Here is a 21,615-nt window from a genome sequence, read left to right as displayed (position 1 = left end):
CTGGAATCTTAACAATTATGTGCCTATGTGTCGATTTTTTTTGATCAAGGGTATTTGGAGTCCTATATGCCTCACTTATCTGTATGTCAAGCTCTTTTCCCCTGCTTGGGAAGTTTTCTGCCATTATTTCTGTGAAGAGATTTTTTATGTCATCTGCACTCTTTCCTGTTTCTTCATTAACTCCAATCACTCTTATGTTATTCTTCTTTGCATCATCTAGCAGCTGCTGGATTGATTTCTCATGTTCCCTTATAATTTTGAAGCAATTTTTCTTTTCCTGGTCACTAATTGCAATCTTATCTTCTATATCTGAAATTCTGTCCTCACATTGACTCATTCTGCTGTGTAGACTTTCAATGGAGTTTTTCATGTCCTGGAAATCTATTTGCATCTGTTTTGTGGATTCCATTTGTTTCCTATATTGGAATTCCATCACGTTCCTGAGCTCCTCTCTAGATTTATTAATCATGTCTTGCACTAGGAGCAAAATTTCTCCTGTTATCTGAGAAATTATTTCTGATTTCATTTTTTCCAGATCCCCTTTTGTTGCCAGTTCAGTGGGTCCAGGTGGTTGAGTATCAGAGTGTTCCATCTCATTTCCCTTTGGGGTTGTTTTAGGTGATCTGGGAGTCTGGTTTTGAGACTTATTTATGTGTTTTCTCATTTCGACTGCGCGGGGGTGCTGTTGGCACCTGCACGGATTACCTTCTCTGAGCTGGGAGAGGTGGGACAGGGGCCGGGAACAGCACTAGGGATGGTGGCCCAAAAGCCCTTTCCTGTGTGCTGGGAGTAGCGAGAAGGATGGAGGCCAGGAAGCCCCTTCCTCTGGACCAGGAACAGTGGGATGGCGGCTCAGACGCCCCTCCCTCTGGGACGGGAGCGGTGGGAGGGATGGTGGCCGGAAGCCCCTTTCTCTGGGCCAGGAGCGGCAGGACAGAAGGTGGCCCAAAAGCCCTTTCCTCTGGGCTGCGAGCAGTGAGAGGGATGGTGGCTGGGAAGCCCCTTCCTCTGGACCAGGAGCAGTGGGATGGCAGCACAGAAGCCCCTACCTCTGGGCTGGGAGCAGCGGGACTCAGTACCGTGGTTTGGTGGTCTGGTGTCCTCTGCGTCTTTGTAGTGTGGAACCAGGTGGCTGTACAGAGGAGTGGGGCTGGGGGATCCAGTGGGTTGTTGCTGGGGCACAGGCTGATTCGGCGTCTTCCGTGGGACTTGGGACCTCGGCAGGGCGTCCACAGATCTGCCTGTCTGCAGAGGGCTGATTTGGCTTCTTCCTTGCGACTTATTTTGTTTTAAAAATTATTTACACTTCAGGTTTCTGATATAAGAGAAGTTATGTGATGTTTAAGCTTGTGTGTCTGCTTTATTTCCCTTAACATGACTCAAATTTAGTCTTATTTATGGCAGAGTAGTACTTCAGAATGTATTAATACCAAATTTTCTTTACCCCTTCATCTGTGGATGGATATATAGACCACTTCCCTGGAGCCTTTTCCAAACTTATGCTGAACCTCTGCTGTTAAAGTCTCAAAATCTGATTATATCAACTTGTCCGTTTGAGAGACTGGCTTTAGAAGCCTGTTGCAAAGCTTCTGGAAGGTAGGCAAAAGCAAATTTTCAAGAAAGAAAATATAATTGTAATGTATTGGTTTTATGCCGCAGTAAACAATATATTTGTAATAATGAGAGCACTGGACATAGACCTAATAAAAAGTGAGTGAGGGGGAAGACAAAGGTATGGGGCAGAGGATGATATGGAACAGTTCAATCTGTGTCTTTCACAACAGCAAGACAATGGGTAATATCTGAAACTGAGAAATCAAGACAGCACGTTAGTCAGATATTTCAGAGGTGTCAATGTAAACACCCGAAAGAAGTGGAGTGGCGCCCTCTGGGTGTGGGGCCAGGGCAGGGCACTGCCATCTGTGTCATTGCCTCAGTATTCACTTTCAGGTATTTGACACACATAATGCATTGATTAACAAAGACATTTTGTTTTAGGAGATAAGCACAAAGGCAGTAACAACAATCAATAAATATACGATTCCTAGGCTCTTTTGCTTTATAAAGTACCTTTCAGGAGAAGTGTTAATTATGCACAGAAGGTACTATTTCTTATAGCTAACATGCCCATTTCCTTCCATAAAAAGACTATGTATTAACATTACTGGTTTTTAATCTTTTTAGTTAAAAACGATTCAGTGGAGTCTTGCTAGATTTAGTTTGATACAAGGACAAAGGCTTTAGGGAGTCTTGGGTGTTCAACCAGGACTAGGAATTCTCTTAGCCTTATTTCTTTTCTTTTTTTTTCTTTATTTGATACCGAGGATTGAACTCGGGACCTTGCGCTTTGAGGCAAGTGCTGGAACCACTGAGCTAAATCCCTGGCTTTCTTAGCCTTGTTTCTGACCCAGCCTCTAACTTCCTTTTTAAGTGTGCTCTGTTCTTCACTTCTCATGTTAGGCTTAACCGTCTGAAAGGAAGCCTGGAAGTGAGGAGTGCTGCGAGTCAGGCCTTTCCCTATGATTGACACCAGGAGCGGGCAGGTCTCAGGATGGCAGTCTCAGCAATTTAGGCTGATGGAAATGCTGGCACCTGTCCACTAGCACTAGGCACTAGGCAGAAACTGCACTAGGCAGATTCTGTGCTAGGCAGATTCCGTGGTCAGAAATCCTCTGAGACTTGATGGTGGCTCTGTTCTTCAGGACAGACAGCTCAGCATGTGGACTCTTACAGACAGATGTAATATAGCTCTGCCACTTTAGCTGATGCATTTTCTCTTTGCTATTCATTATTAAGAACAAAATAATTTAGACTCAAGAGTAAGCACAGCAGGATTTTGATTTCACAGATTTTATGTTCACATTCTGATTTACCCAACTTAGACTTTTCTAGGGCACAGATTCAAGTTGTCTGGTCTTTGAGAGGTAGGGGTATAAGGTGAATTACCTGCCCAGTGGGCAAGATGAGCTGTTATTTCTCTCTTTCTCTCAAAGGGCTGTGTTGCTTGTGTTACATACTTGTTGCAATTGCTGGAATTCCCTGAAATATTAAAAATTTTGTTTACTAATGAAAAAAAATTACCCCTTAGTTGGAAGCCATCTACTAGTACTGATAATGGAAATGAAGACAAAGGTTCAGTGTCTTTTTTTTTTTTTTTGGTACTGGGGATTGAACTTGGAACCTTGTGCTTGTGAGGCAGGCAGTGGAACCACTGAGCTAAATCCCTGGCCCAAAGGTCTACTGTCTTAAGGAATGGTAGGCAGTAGGTAGAAAATAGCTATTTAGATAGAATAAGGAGTAGAACATTGGAGTAACTTGGTGGTTTGAGTGAAACTGTCCACATAATTCCAGTTTTCTGAGGGAATAATGTGCCATAGCGTGTGATTTGGGAGAATATGAGAATGTCCCAGGATGTATCCCTTGCTCATGTCTGGATCTGTTCTTTGTTCATTTACACATGGTGCTGATTGTAAAATAAGATGAATATTTAAACTTTAAAAATTTATTCCAATAAAGACACGTTGCCATTCCTCCCTCTCGCATATGTCTGTATGTCTCACTGATGGCACATGTTCCCCTCATTCTCATCACCTTCTGCAGCACCTCTGGAAGTCCTCTTTCCTGAGTGTCTATAGTTGTGCTGTGCTAGCTCCCATGATATCCTGGACTGATTCCAAGTAATTACCTTTCATGATCAGTTTGACTTTGGGGAAGAGCCAGAGGCTTATACTGTCAGATTTGGTGAATGAGATGGATGAGGATGCTGTGTAGTATTTTTAAGAGCCTGCCTTTCCATTGGATAGCAGTTGGCAGCAGCTTTCACCATAGTTTTGATCACACCTTGTAAAGAACATGAAAGAGGACTTTTAGAACTGCTTCAGAAAGTGGCAAGAACCATGGTGTAAATGTTTTCATAGTGAGGAGGAATATTTTAAGGAAGATTAATGGCAATATGTCTTTTACTATAAAAGTTTAAAAAATTAAACATTCACTGTGTATTTCAATACATCTCGTACAACTAGCATCTAAGAAATATTATGTTTGTAGCCCTGTGTCAGGTGCTGGGGTTATTAAATAAAACAGACTTTGCCTTATGGCATGGAACTTAAAAAATATGTAAATAAGGTGCTGCCAGATAGGAACAATTTATTTATTTTTTCACTGCTGAGGGAGGGAGTGTGGGAGCCCAGCGAGGCCATCAAGGGCTTCGTCACATGAAGGAAGAAGCTTCATACTTTTTTTTTTTTACAGTGCTGGGGATTGAACCCAGGGCCTTATGCATGCTACATAAGCACTCTGTTGCTGAGCTATACCCACAGCTCCAAGAAGTTTGATATCTTCTAAATGCTCTCAGAAAATATCAGAAGGTTTTAAGCAAGGGTAATGTGGTCTGATTTTTATTTTGTTTGGTTCTGATTTATGTTTCAAACACATCCCTCTGGATTTCTCCATGGAGAAGAGATAGGAATGTGAAAGCGGAGGCAAAACAGTTTTGTGAAGTAAGTGGAAGTGGTGATGTCCTGGCTTAGGTTGGGAGGTTGTGGAAGAAGAAATTGGTAGATTTGAGTTGTGAGCTCAAGACAGAATTTGTGTCTTAGCGATGGCTTAACAGTGTCTGTTTTCTTATTTTTGGTACCGGGGATCGAACTCGGGTCCTTGCACTAGTGCAGCAGGTGACAAAACCACCGAGCTAAATCCCTGGCCCTGTGCCTGTTTTCTTATATGCAGCTGTTCAAAGAGAAAAGTTAACTGAGTTTGTTTATTCAATTTCTTCACCTCTCAGACACTTTGTTCAACCTCATCAACGCTGATGCATTAAAACCATAAATGCAGTCATTCTTTTCCTTTCTGGCAGGTGAAAAAATGTAAATTATTGATCACTAAACAGTTTGCTTCTACAGAGGTGTAAATATTTAATCCTAAAGGTTACTGGGATCTGTGTACTTTACTTGGCCGAGTGTGGGCATCTAAGTTTGACGTCCAAAGCATTTGGTGGCTATCTTTCAGTTGCATGTGGTTAAATCTAAGCATGCAGCTAGTAAGCAGTCATATAATTCACTGCCCAAAACTTTCAACACCTAAAAATATAAATACAAATTGCTGAGACTCCTTTGTTTACTAATGAAATTATTAGCATTTAGTCAATCTAGAAGAAAAACATCCATAGTCATTTATGTGTTTTAGAAAAATTATTTTAATTGTACACGTTTGATTTTTCTCCCAGTAAGAGTCTTTTGAAAGCAGGTAGACTTGCTTTTGTTGTTGTATTTTTGTTTTTTAACTGACTATCCTTACTCAGCAACTGATATTGCTTTCTTTTTCTTAGGCTGGGTTCACTAAAGCTAGAGCTTAATTGGGATATTGTCCCAAGGAAGCAAGAGTGAGGGGACCAGGGAGGCATGAAGGCAGAAAAGTAGACAAGGAACACAAGATGGAATCATCTCACCAGAAAATGCAGCAGTGAGAGGATATATGGAGACATGTCTTGGAACTGGGAAGAAGGAATAAAAGGAATTTATTTTCCACTTCTTTCCTGTTTCCTTCCTGTCTTTTTATTGATCAGAATTTGCCCTGGCACTTTGGGTCATGTTATTCAGTCCCTTGGGCAGGCTCTGGGTAAACCAGATCCAATGACAGCATCTATAGCACCAGTCAGCAGGCCAGGCGTGTGCGGGTGTGCTGGGCCAGCCTCTTGGCATCTGCCTCTTCAGCATTGGCAAGGGGGCCCGAGAAGGAGGGAAAACCCTATCAGGTTATATGTGAGCCCCTCAGGGCACTAGGAGCAGCTGTGCAGTGGGTGGCCTTGCCAGAGCGGGGGTGGGGTGGGGGGGTGCCACTATAGAAGGTGGAAACAGACATCAGTGATCCTCACTGAGGGGCTGAGAACCTCTTCTCAGACCTTGGAGCATGTACTGATGCCAGGTGGTCTTCCTGGAGTCATCAGTGACACTGATCAGAAAACCAGGGTATGTCTGGTCTCTCTCTTCGGTGTTGTCAGCTAGGCACCAGTGATGATGGGAAGGAAAGAAAGAGGTAATTGAATTTCTTTCCTGTTTGTTTGGTTGTGGTGATGGTGGTTGTCCTCATTGTCCTTCCCTTCCCCCTCCTTCTTCTCCTTCTCTTTACTCCCCCACCCCCAGGTGAATTAAACACTAGGCTGTAATTAGCAGGGTTATGGAAGGTTGCAGAAATTTTAGGAGGTGAGAAGAGGTTCTACCACTCTTGTTACACTATACTTGGCCAAGCCTTAGGCAGAGTGAGTTATGGTAGAGATCAGCTGTAGGGCGACTGTGAACTCATTCATCTGGAGAGTGTGTCTTTAATCTGCAATCCCAGCATCCTCTCCAGTTGCTGCCTCAGTCACTCTTACAAGGGTCTCATTTGTTCAATTGATAGCCTTATCCCAGAGAGATGTGCCCTCAGTGGGCACTGATGGGGTGGAGTTGTTGATGGAGGATTCCATAGGGTGTGGCAGAGGACAAGTGACCCAGAGGTAGAGAAACCAGAGGGCAGAAATGACACCGTTCTCAGGATCTCCTTTCCCTTGACAGGTACCTTGTGAAGAACAGTTGAGGAAGGTGGTGGGATCTGAGAAATCTGAAAGACAAATGTTTTACCCTAGAGACAATGGATATTACCTAACAGGATGGTCTCAAGGTTTTGTGTTAGGTTGGCTTGAAGCTACGTACTGATTTTCCTTTATTCCCACTGGAAGAGTCTAGATTCTGAGAAAAACTGGATTAGTCAAACAGTCCGTACACTTGGTTTCCTCTGAGTATATGAGTCTGTGTGAGGAAATTTTGTAATCTAGTGTCTGAACAGGCACCTTTTTCTACAGCTTCTCTGCATACTTGCTCTGGTTTCTTTCCTAACGCCACTCTAGCTGATTAGACAAGATCACTGAGCTCATGGGGAGCACTTTAAAGAAAATATTTAGCACTAAAATGGAATAGAGACAGTCCTTATTTTTCATGATTTCCCATTTTCCTATTAATTCAATATTGTTTATGGACGTAGGCAATACTTTGTATGATCAGAATCCACTTTAAAATCTGTAGTCCCTTTAAAGAGTGATCTTCAGAGACATGGAGTTTCTAAAGTTGAGGCATGCTTATGATAGTGTTCTTAAAGAAAACTATTAAATTGAGATATAACATTCATGAATATCACTAATCTTAAGCATATGGCTCATTAAGTAAATTTTTCTTTGCCTTTTGTGGTGCTGAGGACCAAACCCAGGGCTTTGTGAATGCTAGACAAGTAAGTGTTCTATCACTGAGCTATAGTGTCAGCCCTGTGTAATACTGTATATCTTAAACAACCTTTTTGTCTTTGACAACAGGCTGAGTTGGGGTAGTCTCTGTAACTTCCTTACCTATTCACCTGCTCATAGGAAGCTTGAGTGTGAGGGATTAATTCAGAACTCACAGACTTGCATTTACTTTCATAAAATCCAATAAGTGAGTTTTATGGGCTCTCTAAATGCTGTACTGTGTGTGACTAGGGCCAGTAGAATTGGGGTTCCACTTCCAAGTGCTGCCCATAATGCCGCCTTCTTCCCTTCCTCTCTGACTAGTGAAGATACCCCGGGTCACCATTTATCACTGAAGAAGTAAAGGCCACATTCACAAACATATGAAGTGATCTAATAATTATCAAATAATATGATGAATATTTAAACTTTAAAAATTTATTACTATAAAAGTCACTTTGCCATTAATCCTCCTCAAAATACTCCCTCTCGCTTTGAACACACTCATCCTATCATTCTATCATTCTTGCAACTTTCTGAAGCAGTTCTGGAAGTCCTCTTTCATGAGTGTATTTTTTTTTTCAATCTTTACTAATTTATTTTATATAAAACAACAGCAACATAGAATATGGTAATTATCTTCTGCTGCCTCGCAATCAAGTTGTGAACATTCCAGGCCAATGTATACAATTTAGAGGGGAAGGCTAAACAATAGGAGCAATCATGCTACTGAACATTGGAATTTTGTATTTAAAAAGATTAAAAATTAGATAGCAACGTCTTCTGAATATTGCTCTCATCATTGAAGATTAATGAAAAATAAAAAGTGTCTTAAGTTTATAAAAAAGGAAAAACCAAGAGGCTGCTACAACACTGCCATACAAACCATCATACTCCAGTATTTGCATACTTGATAGAAGCATTATTTTTACCGAGCTGTGTGCAACTGCATGTGGAAATACATCAAAGCAAAATACCATGGCAGTTATCAATAGAGACTGAAAAGAAAAACAACAACAAAAAATAACTCTAAGATGAAAACACTATACGATGAGCATTTATGGAGAATGAGTCAATATTTAAATTCTTGGACTGTTCCATTCTGCCTCAATAAAAGCGACAAACTCAACTGTTAATTGCATTTTTGGCAGATTTGTGTTTTTCCAGTTCTTATTATACTGAATGCTTGGAACAAAGAGGATGATAGTAAATCCTTCTACACAATGAACTTTAAGTAGACAGCTGAAAATAAACTACTTGTAAACACACACACACACACACACACACACACACACACACAAAATAGAAGATTTTTTTTCCATCTTCAATCAGTGCTTCCCAAAACTCTTTTCTTCGATATCGACCTCTCTTCCCTCGGTCTCTGTCCTGGTTACAAAGTCTCTCTCTTTCTCTTTCTCGGTCCTGTCCTCTATCTCACTCTCTGTCTCTTCTGTTATCTCTAGGGTGGTCTTGCGCCCACTCCTGGTCTCTTTCACAGGGTCTACTTCTCTGACCACTGACAGCAGCTTGTGTGTGACAAAGGAAATCATCAACCCTTATATCATAATCATGTACTCGTTTATCTCTGTATCTTGCTTCATGTGGTACTGCATGATGTCCTGAGTAAGGGGGATGAGCTTGAGGAGGTAGAGCATGGTGTTGATAGTAAGGCTGGTGTGGAGGCTGTTCCATTCCTGGATAAGGGGGCATTCCTTGCCATGGTGGTGGTGGTCCCATGTCATGAAATTCCCTCACATAGTCATTGTAGGAGGACCCATTTCAAAACACATCTCGGCAAACTCCTGAAAATCGTCTCTCTACTTCTTGGTATCTTGGATCCTTTAAATACCCTGGTCTCTGGTGAAACTCAAGGGGATAGTCAATCCTTGGTTTCTTTCTGCTGTTATGAATATCATAATCTTCTGGTCAGTGCCTTCCCACATCCTGGACTGGTTCTTGACAGGGTGGACATCCTCTTGATCTGGGCTGAGAATGCCTTCTTCTCTTGTGATGCATTTTATGAATGACCTGATACAAGTTAATACTTTTCATTGGGGGGAAATAGAAGACAAAACTGGGTTCCACATTCAAGTTCAATTTCCTGTCCATCACGACCAATCTTTACTGGTTTATGTTCCTTCCAAGGATTGGTGAGATGAGTTGACTTTGTGAAGGGTAATTCACACCTGCAAATCCAGTCAATTTTAAAGACACCACCTAGCATTTTTGCACTCATTCCTGCTGGAAGCACCCATTGTATAGGAGACCCTCCATGCTGAGATTCTGAACAAAGTCTTGCAAAGCCTTGAAATTTTCCACTTTCCCTGACAAAATATTAAGATAAAACTCCTTGCAAATCTAAATGCAAGATTTAACTTCTTCTCATTTATAGGCAGTATGGACCACATGCCTTTAGCTTTGGCAAGAGACACATTCTCATGGTTGTTACTCTTTATGAGGAAAAATCTTGCATCCTGAAGGACATATTTGAGTTTACTAGTTTGATCTTTTCGGACAGCACAAACGGAAGATGATAATTTCTCATGCTTCTTTTCTGAACCTGCATATAATTCTGATGGAGAGCTTCCACTCCTATCAAAAATGATTGATGATGTGCCTCTAGCTCTCTTTCTTTCCTTCTTCTCGTCTGATCCATCTGTGCCTGAACCAGACCTGACAGATCCATCCATGAAGGAAACAGATTCAGAACCAGAGTCACTGGCCTCACTTTGAGTGTCATAATCATTTCCCTCCTCCTCCTGGTCTCTCATCTTGTTCATATTCTTCTTCTTCCTCTTCTTCCTCCTCCTCCTCTTCATTTGCCTCCTCCTCTTCCTCTTCATCTTCTTCCACGTCCTCTTCTTCCTCTACATCTTCCTCCACTCCTTCCTCCTCATTCTCAGTATTGTTGCCTTGCTCATCAGAAGAACCACTGCTGCCAGTGTCGTGGTCAAAGCCATGTTCTTCAGAGTTCACTTCTTCCTTAGATGACTGGCTGGATCTGCTTGCACGTCTATCAGTTTCTAGCCCAATTCTCTCAGAAACATCTGGTATAGGAGATTTGGCCCTCTTCTCAGGATCTCTTTTACATAGACAAGTTTTCTCAGGCTGACTCTTATAAGGTTCTCAGGAGGCACTGCTTGATAGATTTCCGATCAGCATCTAGACACTTAATTTTTCAGATCTTTGATATTCCTCATTTTTATATTCTGCAACTGGCTTTCCTTTTGTACTAACAATTCTTTTGTTATTGCTAACAGATGAGCTTAGGGGCTTAGCAATCAATTGTCTTGAATGGGCAGAAGGCTTTTGTTGCTTGGCATCAGTAGATTCTATTTGGTCACTTTTTCTTTTCAATCCCTTTTTCTTGTTTTTATCTTGTTCACTCTCTGGATTATAGAGTTCATCATCCTGTTCTGGGACTTCAGTTAAAATATCATCTAGAACATTGAGTTCTCCATCTCCTTCCACTCCCGTCTCCAGTGGTTGAGGTGCAAGCTTCCTGCTTGGGCTCAGATCCAGGCCGGGTAAAATGGAGCAGAGAGAAACAGATGGTGAAGGAGGCCAGTGCTAAAATGGAGCTGGGTTCCTGCACAAAACAATCCCGCTCCTGAAATGACCCTGTCATGAATGTCTTACTTGCCTTGATGTCCTGAATTGACTCAAAGTGTTTACCTTTCATGCACATTTTAACTTTGGGGAAGAGCCAGAAGTTGCACAGTGCCAGATCTGGTGAGTAAGGTAGATGAAGAAACACTGCATGTTTTTATTTGACATGAATTGCTGTAAATGTTTGATCTTTGAGGAATGACACCATAAACTATGGTGAATGCTTAAGTTAAAAATTTTATTATAGTAAAAAACACATTCCCATTAATCCCCCTCAAAATCTCAATATATTCTCTGTCACTTTGAACTTGCTTATCCTGTCATTGGCAATGTGTCTTTTACTGTAGTAAGTTTCACATTTAATCATTTACAGTTTTTTAAATAATTTACAGTATCTTTCAATAATTCCTTGTAAGTAGATGTGATGCTTAATTTTGACTGTCAATTTGATTGGCTTGAGAGATCCTTAGGAGATTAATAAAACACCTCTGAGTATTTCTGGGTAGGTTGTGGAGGTGTGATCTTGGGCACGATATCTTATCCCTGGTGCCTTCGTCTCTGGCTTTTCCCTCTTCTCTTTGCTTCTCAGCTGCCACAAGGCAAGAAGCATTGGTCCACAATATCCTTCCACCATCATGTTCTGCCTCACCTCACAGCAATGGAGCCAACCAACCATGGACTGAAATCACTGAAACCATGAGCAAAATAAACCATTTCCTCCTATAAGTTGTGTATATTGGGCATTTTGTCCCAGCAGTGGGAAAGCTTACTGATACAGTAGAAAAATCTTTTCCAAAACAACACACACACAAAAAAACAAAACAATAAAACCCCTTCCATTTCATCTTCCCATTGCTTTCTAGTGTTCCTCCTTTACAACCAAATTCCTCAAGAAGCCCATCATAGTGATTTCAACCTTCTCACCCCACCCCTTACCCACTTCCTAATTCTATATTCTGGCTCTGGCCCATTCCTCCAAGATATCCCTGCTGCTGAATCCTCCATACTGCTGGAAAGAGGAAGGCATTTCCCAGTCCTTGTCAAATTAGACTCCTTAGTAGTACTTGACTACACTCTTTCCTGAAAAACCTTTTCTTTACTTTTCCAATCTAGCACTTCTAGTTTTCCTCCTCCTTTCCTACTTTTGCAAGGATACCCTGTTTGAGCAGGCCATTGAGTATTGGAATTCATCATGTGTCAGTCCAAGGCCCTCTGTTTCTCATAAGCTGTAGATTTTCTTCTTAGAAAATAGGTTGTTTGCAGTCCTGTCATTCTAAATGCCCATTTCTTTTTTTGATACAGGGTCTCATTATGTAGCTCAAGCTTGAACTCACTGTAGTCCAGGCTGGCCTCAAACTCATGTCAATCCTCCTGTCTTAGCCTGCCAAAGGCTGGGATTATAGGAATGTGCCACCATGCCCAGCTAAATGCCCATTTCTTATAATAATTTGCAATAAAAATACATACCACCCTGTCTATAGCATAAAGGGAAATAATTTATATTTAATAAATATTTCAATATATATGTGCTTGAGTATTAGAAGGCATACTGATGTAGCCATTTGGCATCACTGATGGAGAATGAGTGTGTTCTTCACAGAGACCCTGCACTGTCGATGAACACAGGATGGTGGGACTGGCAGTCACTCACCATGAACACTGGTTTGAGCTTTTGAACTGGTGAATAGTGCAGGGACTGTCCACTTCTTCCTTAATTTACATAATTCTTACATTCCTGGAAAGTTCTTACATTCTTGGGAAAGTCCTGTAAGTTAAAACTGTGCAAGAAATACAAGCTTTGCTATTTATATGTAAGATGAGGTGAGATTCTTTGCTCAGATAATTAAAAACAGTTTTAAAATTTTTATGACATGTGGGACATGGAGCATTTCTTCTCTCAGTTGTGCTGTGCTCTGCATGGAGCCCGATATCCCTGGTTCCCTCCCACTGAATGGCAGTAACAATCTCAATCACTGTAAAACATCTGCCCCTCTCCCCAACTCTAAAAAGTTCCCAACAGCCCATCTTGAGGTCTTACCCCTCAGAAGTCCCCTAGAGCCTCCTGTAGTTTGAATGTGTTCCTGGAAGCTCATATATTGCCAGTAGCTGAACTCTGGACATAGCTTAGATGCCCATCAACAGACAAATAGGTAAAGAAAATGTGGTTGATACACAAAATGGAATATTACTCAGCTATAAAGAATGAAATTATGTTATTTGGAGGAAAATGAATGGAACTTAAGACAGTAATGTTAAGAGAAATAAGTCAGACACACAAAGTTAAATATAGCATGATTTTCTCATATATGAGAAACTTAAAATATAAATAAATAAAAGTGTAAAACAAAGGAGAGATAATAGGAAACAAAGAGGTAGACTTTTTGGAAATGGGGAAGGGTACCAGGGGAGAGGGAAGTGTGGGGAGAAGGGGTAAAGGAATGGAAAATAATCAGAGTACCTTCTATACATGCATATATGCACACCCCCAAATGATTGTAACTATTCTGTATTGCAAGCATACACTCAGTTTTTTAAAAGTTTGTGTTGGAAACTTAGTCCCCTCTTAGTCTCAACAGTGTTGAGAGGTGAGACCTCATGAGAGGTGATTAGGTCATGAAGCCTTGGCCCTGGTGAGTGGATTAACATCTCTGTCACAGGAGTGGGTTTGTTATCTTGGGAGTAGATCTGTTGTAAAAGTGAGCTCAACCCTTTCTTGCTCTGTTCTCTTGGTCCATCATGTACTCCCCTAGCATGCAGACCCTCACTACACGTATCCCCTCCCTCTTGGACTTGCTGGTGTCTAGAAACAGGAGCCAAATGCATTTCTGTGTAAGTTCCTCAGTTTGTGGCATGCTGTTGGAGCAGCACAGAATGGCCTGAGACTGCTCAGTGTTGAGAGTGCTGGCTTGGGGTGGGGGTGGGGCTCCTCCCTGACCCAGGCTGCAGCTGACCTGCAGGTAACACAAAGCCTTCTGCCTTCACGCCAGGCCTCTCTTCTGAGCGCCGTGCCTGAGTAACTACTGTGGGCCTGGTGCCCACTGGAAAGGTCACAGTCACCAGTGTCCACTGTTATGTGAGTCAGGAGACTAAGAGGCATCACTGGGGCTTCCTCTCCTTCACCTGTCAGGGTTTCTAACACATCTTTACATTCTTTTGATTCTCCGGTGTTTCCTAAATACTGAGAATGTTTCCAAAATGTCTTCAAATAGCTTCACTTCTCTCAAGCTCCACTTGAACATCCTGACGTGTACCTGGATCCCCACAGAAGACTGCAGCTCACCCACCTGCACCAATTCAGCCTGTTCTGCTGCCCCTCCTTCCTCTTGCCCCCTTCTTTTGGCTACACTGATTTTCTTTTGGTTCCCACCACAGAGCTTACAACACATGCTGCTTCTCCCTGCAAAGTTCCTTCCCTCTCTGTTCTGCCACTTCCACTCATTCTTCAATCTCAGTCTGTCACCAAAACCTATTTTGACTTCCCTGGCAAGCTCAAAAGCTCTCCTAGCATTTATAACACTTCTGAGTTCTGCTGTTACAGTTACTTACATGATTATTTGACCGATACTTCTCTTTTCTACTGTATTGCAAGCTCCATGACAGTTGGGATTTTTCCAACTTGCTGACTAGTATTTTCTGTAATTTGTGTCCTGCCCCTCTCATACTAGGAATTGGCTCTAGGGTCTTGCACAGAACACATCCTCAGATGTTTTATTTTGACACTGGGTCTAGCTAAATTGCCCAGGCTGACCTTGAACTTGAGATCCTCCTGCCTTAGCCTCCAAAGTAGGATTGCAGGAATGCACCACCATGCCCAGCTTTGCTTCTGTATTTCTTTTTTTTTGTAATGGGTATCGAACTCGGGACCTTGGGCTTGCAAAGCAGGTGACAGAACCACTGAGCTAAATCCCCAGCCCCATTGCTTCTGTATTTCTAAAACAGCACAGTGCCCAGCATATAGAAGGCTGTCAATAATTGCTGCACTTTGCCAGTACTACCTGGAATGAGATTTTTTGTGGTAAAGCAGTGATCTGACAACAGGGGGCAGCAGAGAGCTGCAAGAGTGGAGCCCTTTGTCTTTGAGGTTAGTAAATCCAGTTTGTCAGACTGTTTAGTTAGAAAGGAAGAAGTAAAGAATAGTGTGATATGGTCAGTATGTTCCTCATTTGAAGCATGAGGGTGCTGTGGCTAAGTTATAGTAATAAGTTTCAAATCACAGGTGGCTAAACTGAATTTTTATTTTTAACCCTAATTCCTCTGGTTCAAAAGCCCACATTCGTTCTCATATACTCTGGTGATTTTTAAAAAAGATTTTGGCAGTGGCTACTTTTCACTTATTGTGCCTGTAGATAGATATACCCTCTTCAGTATGTGTCAAATAGTATGCTTTTCTTGTGCCTGAAGACAAATACACCCTTTTCAATTGTGTGAAAATTGGCAGGTTCAGAATTATACCTGGGAGTACACAGCTCAGTGGCAGAGTATTTCTTTGCATACTTGATAAGCTTGAGGCCCAGTTCTGATGCCCTGTTCATAATTTATTGGTTTTTAGTTTTTGTTTTTTTTTTGGTACCGGGGATCGAACTTGGGTCCTTGCGCTTGCGCAGCAGGCGGCGAAACCGCTGAGCTAAATCCCCAGGCCAATTTATTGGTTTTTGAGACATTAATCAAACCATAAATAATAAGATACTTCATTTTAGGCTGACAGTTTGTAATCTCAAATTGCCAGCAAAGACGCAGAATTTGAAATGTTCACATTCTATTTGGTATGCCTCTGAGGTCAAAAATTGTCAGAATTGTCCTTTTGATTTTTATTGTGAGATTTTCCTGGCCAAAGTGTTAATTAAATGAAAACCAAGGTAGGGGATTAGGGTCTTTGCTCACAGAGCAGAAGGCAGAATTACAATCACTTTGGAGCTAGTTACAGAATTTCTGGCCTTGAATAGAGCTACTGAAAAGGAAAGTCTTTGTGAGCTCTTCTAAGCAAGAGTAGAGGTGGAGCCCACATCTGCCCTTCCTGTAGACACTGACCGTCCTGGGCCAGGAACGCCAGACCTGCCCCTCTCTGGTGATCAGCAAGGCCGGTGAGGAGGGCAGTCTGCAGCCTGGGCTGGAGAAGCAACAGCTGAGAAACCAAGAACTGAAGTCAGTGGTGGCCAGGGTGCTTACTCTATAACCTAAGAGCGGAGGATAATATCCCGGAAGTGAGTCCCAGCAGCATTTTGGGAGACATAACTCTTTACATTCTTTTGATTTTCCGGTGTTTCCTAAATACTGAGAATGTTTCCAAAATGTCTTCAAATAGCTTCACTTCTCTCAAGCTCCACTTGAACATCCTGACGTGTACCTGGACCCCCACAGAAGACTGCAGCTCATCCACCTGCACCAACTCAGCCTGTTCTGCTGCCCCTCCTTCCTCTTGCCCCCTTCTTTTGGCTACACTGATTTTCTTTCTGATTTTTCATTTGGTAATGTGGTTCACGCAGCTGTTAATGATAACACTGTCACACTCCTATTAAAAGAACACTTCAGATTGCCCACAGGTGACGAAATGAACCCTGAATGCAAGCATAGCCTGTGCACTGAGGACGAGAGTGTGTCCGACTCTGTCCAGCACTGTATTTGGCTCTGAAGCAGCTGCTGTCTAGGAGCTGAGGACCAGAAGTTCTTGTTGTTTGGAAGTTGGGACACATTTCATTATTACTTAATCACTAATTAGGTCCCAGGATACTCCTCAAAACCTTTTGAGTCCATAATTAAGCCATACAATGAAACGAATGATTCCAGCCTGAATTCTGGGTCCAGGAAATAGGAGACTGACCACACGGGAACAATGCATGATCCAAAAAGAAGCTAGAATGTGGCATTTGAAGAGTTGAGTACATTTCTAGTATACACAAGCTTAAATGGCATGTGGTTTCTCTTACATGAGAAGCCCAGAATGAAAATAAAGAGCAAAATAAAAGTGATAACAGGAAATATAGTGATCTTTCACAAAGGGGATCCAGAGAGGGAAGGAGGGGAGGTAAAGGCATAAAAACAAGGAATTGGGATGTGTTAAGTCCATGTACCAACTGAAGACAAGAAGTGTAAACATTATGCCCTCCATACCTACTGACAAACTAAAATAAAATTTAAAAATTTTCCATTGTACAGAATTCCAGATGGTTTCCCACGAGGCAGCACTAGAGGGCACTGTGCATAGTGAAACCTCGAGGTGGAGCAGTCTGCTGAGTTCTACTGTTCTCCAGTGATGCTTTTTAAAATGCTCAGCTTTCGCCCCTTGATCCTATTATTTCATTAGATACAGGAAAAAAGGTGTTGAAGTTGTTACCATCATAACAAAAATACCTTAAGAAGACAAAGAATTCTATTAATTTAGTTTTTACCAAAGTAATACTTGAAAATATCAAATAATTTTTTAATCAAAAAGGTAGTTTGTTTTCTCCTGGAATTTATGTTCATATTTCTAAATGTGTCTATATTTTTATCTTTATTTTTTAGTTTTAATTTATTTATTTATTATTTTAGGACAGGGTCTCAGTATGTAGTTCAGGCTGGCCTTCAACTCACCTTGTAACCCAGGCTGGCCCTGAACTCGTGACAGTCCTCCTGCCTCAGCCTCCCCAGTGCTGGAATTACAGGCAAGTGCCACTATGCCAAGCCATACTTTTATTCCTTAAGACAAGTAATTATTTTATTTATTTTTAATGAATTTCCTCAGGCACATATTTCTGCAGTCCTCCAGTGTAATATAGATAAATTTTATTACCTCAGAAATCATTGATTAAAATATAAGTTGTTATAATCTCAACTTTCATCATGGCAATTTTTATATGCAAACAAGAACAGATGGAATGAAAAGTGTCCTTATCTTCACTCAGTTTCAACACCCATCGATTCCCTCTTTTTTGGATTTGATTATTCCTGAATACATCCTCCTCCTCCCATTACTTTCAATAAATTATAAACATTATATCATTTTACTGGTGTCGTTTACATTATTATTACTATGAAAATATTGCTTGATATACAGACACTGATTATATTTTCATTTTTGTATCTAGAATTAATCATTGTCTTTTAAAAATGTCTGAGATTTTATTAATTACTTATCATTAATTTCAAGTGTTCTATCAGGTATATCACACACCACATGTAATTATAAATATATTTTAGATAAAGTAATTAATGGTCTAACATGGCCACCCACCAATTTTATTTTACCCCAGGGGTCATTTGTACTGCAGACCTCCTCATAAAAATCTTCCTCCTTTAAGCTAAATTCATTACTCTTTAACCATGATGAGTGTTCCTGAACATTCTGATCGTGGAGCTCTAACTATCCTGAGGAATTTTTTTTTTTTTTTTGGTACCAGGGATTGAAGTCGGGTCCTTGCGCTTGGGAGTATCTTGCAGAATTTTTGTCATGTGCTTTTTCTATGTTATGATGGATTTCCTGTGTTCTCAGTCCCACGTTTTCTCCTATCTTGATTTGCTCCTCTTGAGTGGCTGTAGCCAGTCTTCTAATCATTTTCTCAGAAGGGTGGAAAGGGAGTTTGGAATCGAACACTCATTTTCCTCAGAACTTCAAAGGCTTTACTCCATTGTCTTCTAGAAGTGTGATGTGACTTTGATTACTTTTTACATAACTTTGGGCTAGTAATTTGCACAGGCCACTTTAGGTAGTTAAAGTATGTTGGACTGTTGATTTGGGGTAGACATGCTGTCTGTGTCTTTGAAGGAAAAGTACCATATATACTAACCAAAGAACATTAGTATCTGGAAGTGAGTTAATCTTTATCTCAGGTCATTACTTTTTGTACCTACTAGTATTCTGCTTCCCATTCCTTTATAAATAACCAGTTTCCAAAAAATTGATGCTGACATGATGTTATGTTTTTTAAATTAATTAATTTTTGGTTCTTTGAGATAGGGATTTGCTATGTAGTTCAGACTGGCCTTGAACTCACTATGTAGCCAAGGCTGGCCTTGAACTCATGGTGATCTTCCTGCCTCAGCCTCCTGAGTGAGTGCCAAGATTACAGGCATGTACCACCACCCTTGGCTGATGTTATGATTTAGATCTAAAATGGCCCCCAAAGCTTCATGTGTTTGGGAACTGATAGTATTATGGAAGCATTGTAGCTGAATTTTTATTAGGAAGTCAGGTCTGGTAGAGAGGCGAGTCACGTGACCTGAAAGGGTTTATTTCCCTTCCTGTCTCCTCCCATGACTATGTCTCTACTTCCTGTCTACTATGAGGTGAGCAGATTTTTCCTCCACTGAGACCTTTCCACCTAACCACTTTTGCCTGAAACTGGCCAACAGGTAAGGACTGAAACTTCTAAAATGTGAGCCAGAATACACCTCTCCTTTAAGTTGTAGGCATCAGCTATTTTGTCCCAGAGATGAGAAAGAATACATGACATCTTTTGACTTTTCCTTCCATGGCACTTAGTAAACCTTTAGTCCGGAAGCTCTGTAATTCAGCTCTGAATATGTGTGTATTGGCATGGTCTTAGTCATGTTTTCTGATCTATATTTTTAAAACTACTATCAAGTAGATATTGGGCTCCTGGTTAATTCCCTACATTTTAAATTTTTTCTATTTCCCATCACTTTGCCATTTCGTTCTGATTTCTAGAAGATTTCTCTTTTGTTTTTCCTATACTGCCTTTTTTATTTTTATTTTTTTCAGTACTGGAGATTGAAACCCAGGGCCTTTGCACTGAGCTATATCGCCAGACCTTTGTATTAAATTTTGCATTAGTCACTAAGTTGCCCAGGCTGGGCTCGAACTTGCAGTACTCTTCCCTCAGCATTCCAGAGTTCTTAAATTATAAAGGTATACCTCCACACTCCTATGTTGCTTTTTCATTTCATTTATTTCTTTTATTTTTGTTTTGTGAATGCAATAAAGATATACCTCTTTGGCAAAATAAATTCTGATACTTAATTTTTTTCCTTTACTGTCTCTGGTGGGTCTTGGGAGAGGCTAATTGTACCTGCTATCCACTCGGGAGACCATTATCAGAACAGTTAGTGTGATTATTTCTCCATGCCACTCAGTTTCCGAAGGGGAGTGTGTGTCGCACAGACCTTGGTGCAACATTCTGGGAGCTGGTGGAGGATAGTTTCTGAGGCTTTATTTTCCCGTGAACCTTCTATTTAGTTTTGGATCTCACCCTACCTCATGTTACACCTGATTCAACCAAATATGGAGACTTTGATTTTAAGACTCTGGAGGGAATAACTCTGTCTCCTGGCTGGGAGTGCATTGGTCACAGGCTGTAGTCATTGTCACTTGATTGTTCTGCAATTAGATTTTTTCATTAATCTTCATCTTTATTACCCCCCATTCCTCCCTTCACAGTCTCTGTCACTGCCTAGTCCTGCACTTTTCAAGTATTCCTACGCCCCGTGTGCCTCCTCTTTTTTCAGAGCACTTTCCTCCTTTGGGTCTGCCAGTCCATCTTTTAAAAAACACATTTAAATCTCTCCTCTGAATCTTTTCCCTAGTACTGTACTTTTGCAGGTTTTTATCTTTTTCTTTTTGTTATGTGGTTGTTTTAGTAGGATTTTGGGATGGGGAAAGAGATAACTTGTATTTAACTAGGAGATTGAAAAGTGCTTAGCACTCTGAGCCAGGCACAGAGCTCACTGCAGGTGGCTAACTCAACTTTGGTGAAGTTTTAGAAATATAGAGAAGGAAATAAGGCAATTTATTGTTTGGAAAGAGAAGGGAAAGTTTAGTCAAGTTAAAGGAGATTAGATTGTTAGACTTTGGTTAATAACTATAGAGTTTATAACCCTTAATGGGAAGCTGCTGCTCTAGTGTGGTCTTAGGTTCCCTGTCAGAGGCCCATATGTGTCTGGTCTCCAACGTGGCCCTGTGGAGGTGGTGGAGCCTTTAAGAGGTGGGGTCTAGTGAGGGCCTTTAAGTCATTACATGATGTGCCCCAAGGGGACCCAGGCTCCTCCCTCTCTGTTTCTTTTGCTTCCCAGCCAGAAGGTCAGTGGTTTGCTCTGTCATGTGTTCCCACCATGATGTGATGCAACAGGCCCGAAGCAACATGGCTGACTAACCACGGACTGAAACCTCCAAAACTGTGAGCCAAAATCAGCCTTTTCTCTTTATAAGTTGATTATTTCAGGCATTTGCTCTAGTAATAGAAAGCTAACACAGATATTTGGGAAATAATACATACGAATTGAGTTTATCTTTATATCAAATTCTATTTAGCTCATTTAATTTATCCATTTTCTGATATTACTGGGGATTGAATTTACAGATTTGCACATGCTAGGCAATTGTTCTACCATGGAGCTATACCTCCAGCTCTTATTTGGCTCATTTTAGGGGATGAGATGTATCTATGGTAGTAATTACTCATACGTATTGAAATTTGCTTTTTTTCCAATGGTGTATTATGGCAGAGTGTACTAATACCTTTGTACAGCATCACTGCTGCATTACTCACTTAAACTTACACTTATTTGGTACAATAAAGAGCCTTGCTAGAGTAACCAGAGAAGGACAGAGATGGTGGAAGAGAAGGGAGACATTTGATACTCTTCAGCATATAAGTGTGTCTTAGTCAGTTTGGGCTACTGTAACAAATTATCATAGATTGGCTGGGTGGCTAAACAACAAATGTTTATCTCTCCCTGTTCTAGAAGCTGGTAAGCCCAAGATCAGTGTGGCTGCAGATATCACGTCTGCTGAGCGTTCTCTTCCTGGCCTGCAGATGTGT

The 21,615-nt window shown here is 41.1% G+C and overlaps 1 protein-coding gene and 1 pseudogene across 24 annotated transcripts in view; one reads left to right on the top strand and one right to left on the bottom strand.

Moving 5' to 3' along the window:
- The window catches only part of Pofut3 (protein O-fucosyltransferase 3), a 431,777-nt gene that overhangs the window by 47,288 nt on the left and 362,874 nt on the right, over positions 1–21,615 (top strand). The window lies entirely within an intron of this gene.
- Positions 8,781–21,615, bottom strand: part of LOC147826794 (YTH domain-containing protein 1 pseudogene) — a 34,919-nt pseudogene continuing 22,084 nt past the window's right edge.

Source organism: Heterocephalus glaber, unplaced genomic scaffold, assembly GCF_053883595.1.
Source record: "Heterocephalus glaber isolate CG9 unplaced genomic scaffold, H.glaber_assembly_v1.0 deba00001461, whole genome shotgun sequence".
Lineage (NCBI taxonomy): Eukaryota > Metazoa > Chordata > Mammalia > Rodentia > Bathyergidae > Heterocephalus > Heterocephalus glaber.
This window is presented reverse-complemented; position numbering and strand designations above follow the sequence as displayed.